The sequence below is a fragment of the Lactuca virosa genome, chromosome 7 (genome assembly GCF_052849685.1).
Source record: "Lactuca virosa cultivar CGN04683 chromosome 7, Lactuca_virosa_CGN04683_v6, whole genome shotgun sequence".
In the NCBI taxonomy this organism is placed as follows: Eukaryota; Viridiplantae; Streptophyta; class Magnoliopsida; order Asterales; family Asteraceae; genus Lactuca; species Lactuca virosa.
In genome coordinates this window covers 119642712-119649490 of record NC_136432.1, presented here as the reverse complement: position 1 = coordinate 119649490, position 6779 = coordinate 119642712, and positions in this window count along the sequence as shown.

Here is a 6779-nt window from a genome sequence, read left to right as displayed (position 1 = left end):
AATATCTGTTTAGCTCATTTATCGTCTGAATGATTACAAAAGTTCAAGAGAGAGAGTGAGAACGAAGTGCCAAAAATATACTCTCTACTTCTATACAGACTCTATCTATAGAGTACATCAAACGCTCAAAAAGTATGTGTCACACCCCCAAACCAGAACTGCGGAAACGTTCGGGGGTGGAGGACGTCATGTACAGTATCACAACAATTGCATAATAGTAATCAAAGCAAACACAACCGTTACATTGATAGAATATAGTATTTACATCTGTTCGATACATAGTTTGTATGACATCAAAAATGTATGGCAAAAGTATAAAGACGCGACTCTATAAGCTCCGTCTTCTCAATACCTGTGGGTGTACCAATCTACCGGTTCCCTGAGAATACAAGCGGTTTTGAAAGTGTATCAACATTTAAGTTGGTGAGTTCATAAGTATGTATCTGAGAAGGAAAGTTTGTCTTTGTTCTTTGAAAATGTTATAGTGTACTTCCAGAAAATCCAATATTTTCTTTAGTGAATGAAATGTAGTCTTAGACCTTAAGACCAAAATGTATGTAGTTACTGTATTTTGAAATAGTGAATTGTACTTTGAAATAGTGAAATGTATGAAAACCTTATTGTATGAGTGCCTGGAATCCACCAGCTGTAGTATAAAATAGTGTGTTGTAGTTTCATTATTTAAAATAAAACCATTTGTATGAGAGCCAGGAATCCACCAGCTGTAGTGTAAAACAGTGTACTATAGTCTTATTAATTAAAATAAAACCTTTGAAGTAGTGTTAATCCCGTAAACAAATGTTTTAGTTAATACTATTGTGAGTTTCATATAACCATGCTTGATATGACCTAGTGACCTCTACGAGGTTCTTCAGGCGTCAGAATGTTATGACATTTGTCACCATAGGCCTGTCGGCCTAGTTTTTGCAAGCAGCTCAGGTGCGGGATTATCAGTCCCATATAGATCTATACACAAATTCACGCTCTCCCTCCAAGAGACTCTGGTTATAATTTATAGGATTTCAATCGGTACCCTGATGGGTAACCTGAAGTAGTGCCTCACAACCCTGTATTAACTAGTTTACGTGTAGTGTAGTGTAGTGATGTTCTATTGCACTTGAAATTGTATGTATTAACTTGTAGTAGTGTACTTTGTAATGTAAAATAATTATACTTAAATAATTATTTTAGTAATGTATATTTGAATCAGTGAAAATAGAGTAGTGTTCCACAAACTATACCTATTATAGTTTATATACTTGTTTCTGTATAATGTTCTTGAGCTTGTAAAATAATGTAGTGTTCCCCAAACTATACCTATTATAGTTTAACCGTATGTTCATGTATCATGTATTGAACTTAGCAAAATAGTGCAGTGTTCCCCAAACTATACGTATTATAGTTTAAACGTATGTTCTTGTATCATGTATTGAACTTAGCAAAATACTGCAGTGTTCCCCAAACTATACCTATTATAGTTTTTATGTATGTTTTGTAATGAATTGAAAATCCTTGCAATTTAATAGTGAGTATAAATCGGTATTCTAGATTGGTGAAATCACCCTTTTGCTCAACATGTTACAAACGGGTTAATAATGTAATTTGATACAATGCAGTAGATAAAATGGTTTTGATGTAATTGGAAGTAATTTGAAATATTTTGAAATCGTTTGTATGCTAACACAAGATTCCTTATGTTTTACTTGTATTCTCCCCCCCTAAAAACATTGAAAAATAGTGAAAACATAGGGGTATGAACTCACCTCTAGTGTGTGTTAGAATCTGAATAGCGGAACTGTAGAGATGATCCTCGGGCTAGCGTACGTGCAAAGAACGGTATCCTAATATTATTTAAACACGTAATTGTATTTAAATTAGTGAAATGATTAATTAAAGTGTTAAACAACACTTAGTTTCTATAAGGTTTACTTACAAAAATTACCGAGAATTAGTTGAAGTGATGATAAGGGTTTTCGGTCTAGCCTCAACCGAAATCTCTTGATTTCGGTCTAAAGATCTCAACCGAAAATCAGGTTCTCGGTCTTAGGGTGTTCTCGGTTGGGAACGTGTTCTCGGTCTAAGCAGTTTTCGGTTAGCTTGAAGATTTGAAGATTGTTCTTGGTGTTCTTGGTGAGAATTATGAATATTTGAAGGATTTATCTTGAAGATATGAAGGTTCTTGTATGATATTTGAGAGCACAATGGGAGTGTTTTCGACTGGAATTGTGAGAAAATGACTGAGTTGTCGAGTGAAAACATATATACCGGTTGGTTTTTCGGCCGGAAAGACGTTTTCGGCCGAAAAGGGTTTGCGGTCCGAGGGTTCTCGGCCGAAAAGGGGTTTTCGGTCCGAGGGTTCTCGGTTCCAAAGGGAAAAATGTTGATTTTTATGTGTATTTTATACCAAATACTTATATAAAAACATCATTTATATAATTTAAATCATATTTAACCCTTATGATCCTACCCAAATCAACAAAATCAATAAAATTCGAGTTTTTATTTAGCGGGTTTGACTTTTAATGACTTGAAAAATAACGGGTTGTTACATTATCCCCCCCCCCCCCCGATAGACGAAATTTCGTCCCAAAATTATTTCTATAGAGAGTACATCATGGACTAAGGGAAAAGATGCGGGTACTTTTTTTTCATCTGATCCTCTCGCTCCCAAGTGAATTGAGGTCCCCGCTTGGCATTCCAGAGAACCTTGAATATTGGTATGCGAATTTGTTTCGTTCGTTTGACTTCCCTATCTATGATTTTTACTAGTTCTTCCACAAATTTAAGACTCTCGTTTATCTCGATTTCATCGAGTGGAATCACAAGAGTCTCGTCGGATAGACACTTCTTTAGGTTTGATATGTGGAAGACAGAGTGTACGTTGCTAAGTTATTGTGGTAGACGGAGTTTGTAAGCTACTGGGCCGATTCTAGTGAGAATATCGAATGGCCCGATGTACCTTGGATTTAGCTTTCCACGCTTTTCGAAACATATCATGCCCTTCCAGGGTGAGACCTTCAACAGAACGCGGTCACCAACCTGGAATTCCAAGGGTTTTCGTGTCTTGTCTGCGTAGCTCTTTTGTCTATCTCTATAGGCTTTCAGTCGTTCTTGGATTTGGACGATCTTTTCTGTGGTTTCTCGAATGATTTCTGGGCCAGTGAGAGTGTTGTCAGGGACTTGCCCTTTAGCTAGCTGCGCGTCACCCACTTCAGCCAAGCATAGAGGGGATCTGCACTTACGGCCATAGAGCGCTTCGAATGAGGTAGCCTTGATGCTAGAGTGGTAGCTATTGTTGTATGAAAACTCGACAAGTGGCAAATGGGCATCCCATGCTTTCCCAAAGTCGATCACACAGGCTCTCAACATGTCTTCTAGAGCTTGGATGGTTCTCTCACTCTGCCCATCGGTTTGTGGGTGGTAGGATGTACTCATATCCAACCAAGTTCCCAGAGACTTCTATAATGACTGCCAGAATCGCGAGGTGAATCTATTGTCTCTATCCGAGATAATAGATATGGGCACACCATGCAGTCGTACTATCTCCTTGATGTAAGTTCGAGTCAGTTTCTCCATTTTGTCTGTTTCCTTTATTGGTAGGAAGTGAGCGGACTTGGTTAATCTGTCGACGACCACCCAAATGGTGTCATGACCACCCGATATCTTGGGCAACTTGGTTACGAAATCCATTGTAATCCGCTCCCACTTCCACTCAGGTATCTCGGGTTGTTGTAGTAAACCTGAGGGCTTCTGGTATTCTACCTTGACTTTGGCGCAAGTTAGGCACTTGCCCACATAGGTAGCAATCTCGGCTTTTATGTTTGGCCACCAATAAAGTTTCTTGAGATCCAGATACATCTTATCTGAACTTGGATGAACGAAGTATCGATTTTTGTGGGCTTCGTTCATGACAACATCTCTGTAGCCACCAAACTTCGGTGTCCAGATTCGATTCATGAAGAAACGAACTCCGTCACCGTTGATTTCTAAGTATTTCTCCATTCCTCTTAAGGCTCCACCTGTCACATTATCTGGCTTCAAGGCTTGTAACTGCGCCTCTTTGATTTGTGTGGACAGATGAGAATGGATTGTCATGGTTAGTGCCTTCACTCTACGACCTGAGTACTCCTTTAGACTAAGGGCATCTGCTACTACATTGGCATTATCGGGATGATAGTGAATTTCACATTCGTAATCATTGATTAGCTCTAACCATCATCGTTGTATCATGTTAAGTTCTTTCAGATCGAAGATGTGTTGGAGGCTTTTGTGGTCGGTGAAGATAGGGCACTTGGTACCGTACAGGTAATGCCTCCAGATTTTTAGTGCAAAGACTACTGTTCCCAACTCAAGATCATGAGTGGTGTAGTTGACTTCTGTCACACCCCAAAACCGAAACGGCGGAAACGTTCTGGGGTGGAGGACGTCATGTTTAGTATCACCAGATATGCATTATAGTAAGCAAAGTAATGAACAACCATATCATTAGAAAGAAAGTGTTTACAAGGTGTGTGTTCACGAAACATAGAATACATAAGCAAATAACAAACAAGACTTGAAGCTATACTGCTCCATCTTCTGAATCCCAGCACGAGTACCTGTCTACTAGGCTCCTGAGAATACAAGTTATTTGAAAGAGTTGATCAGCAATTAAGCTGGTGAGTTCATAAGATTTTACTGATGTAAGTAAGTTGTAAAATGTTGTGGTAAAATGTTGTTGAGAATGTAGTTGAAAAATGTAGTGAGTTGTAAGTTCTGTTTAGAAAAGTTCGCATGTTCCTCTTAGGAAATCCTATATTTCCTACTTTGATGAAAGATACGTAAAAATTATCCTACAATCCTTTCTATGAGTACTAAATGGATACAAGTGATACAAAACTCAGATTAAACAAGCAATCGATTGTGCGCATCTACCCTAAGCTCACAACCAAACAAGGAATAGGGAGTAAGGCGGATAGCACACATCCCATTGTTTGTTAGATCATTGTTGTATATTACTCTGGCGTGTTCACTTGTTACTCATGGAGTTAATTGTAATGGTTTCTCTATATTTAATGAAAAGATTCTTTAAGAAAACCCTTATTTCTTATAATAAAATGGTGACCACAATGATTACTTCTATAATCACTTAGTTTATACTGGCTATATATGATCTAATATCGGATAGAGAGTTAATTGGGTGAATCTGCCCTAAGCCCACAACCAAACAAGGAACAGGAAGTAAGGCGGAAAGCACACATCCAACTACCTATTAGGTATTAATGATATATACCCATGATGTATATACTAAAGTATTATAGAGTTAATCACCTAAGGTCCTTTAAGTTTATACTGGTTTAATAAAATGGATTAAACCCTTAACTGGTAAGTTTCTAGTTTTGTATACCAAAAGTTCTTATTTGGAAAGTATGTTCTGTACTAGAAAACTGTGCATTGACTCTGTGTCCTATGACTTGACCCATACCTGGTACCCTTATGATGACTTAATGTATACTAAACATATATATATCTAGAATCGAATAGAAAATAGACTGGGTGAATTCGTTCCAAGCCCACAACCAAACAAGGAACAGGAAATGAAGCGGAGAGCATACATCCTATTACCTGTCGGATCCTATTGATATATATATCCTTTGATGTATACATTAAGGAATCATAAGGTTAGCATTATGGTCCCCTCTACTAAACGTAGCCTTCTACCAAGGCATCAAATGTTATGTATGCTTGTTTCTTGTATGAGTGTGTATTTTCCTGAGTGAGACTATCATTAACTGTAACGCCCGTAGATTCGGGCTAGTCAATTTAGAGATAATAGGGGCCGAAAACGACTTTTCGACAAAAAATTATTTATAATAAATAATCTTAACAAAGTTTTAGAATATGTCTCAAGGGTTCCGTACATATAAAGAACGCCGAAATCCGAGTTATAACGAAGAAGCTATGGCCCGTCGAAGTTTCGCGACGGAACCGACACGGCACCGGGAAGCGTAAATAGTGAATTTACGATAGAGCGACTTTTAGCCTTAGCGACCAAAACAAAATTCGTAGTATACGTTAAACCGAGAGTGTCCATCAAAAGAACGCCCAAATCTGACTTCGTATGAGGAAGTTATGATTTTTCAAAGTTTCGGCTTAGCAGTGCACGACCCGAAACTCGAATTTTTGTTCGAGCGGTTTTTGGCTTACGCGAGCTAAATGAGAGTTGAAGATCTCATTAATAGGAACTCAACAATAAAAAGACAGACGAAAACGGAGTCTGTATGAAGGAGTTACGAATTCTTCGCGGTCATTTAACAGTCTAATCTCCTCCTACTGTAAAATTTAAGATCGGTCGAGAACTAGCCGACGGAGTCAAAATGAAAGTTGTAGATCTTATTTTTACCTACGCGTGGATATAAAGAACGTTGAAAAGGGAGCTCGTATGCAAAATTTATGAATTTTTGAAAATCGGCTGATTTCCACCCTATGTGCGATGCCACGTGTCAGCACCAGGCTTTGCCTTGGTGCCCAAGTTGGCTCACGACGTGAATATTAAAAATTCACGATGTGAGTGACCCTCCAGCCTCCTATAAATAAGAAGTGAAGCCCTCTTCATTCTTCACACCTCCCATCACTTCCCTCTCTCTCTAGAACTTCTCTCTAGCCCCGAAACCCCCCGAAGAGCCTAGGAAACCTCCCTAGCATGAGGCGGAAGCCTCGGAGCGCCCGACGGCTCCGAGAAGAAGAGCCTTTCGGCTCGGGAACGCTGCTACAGCGAAGCCCGGTTTTGAGAAAAACCT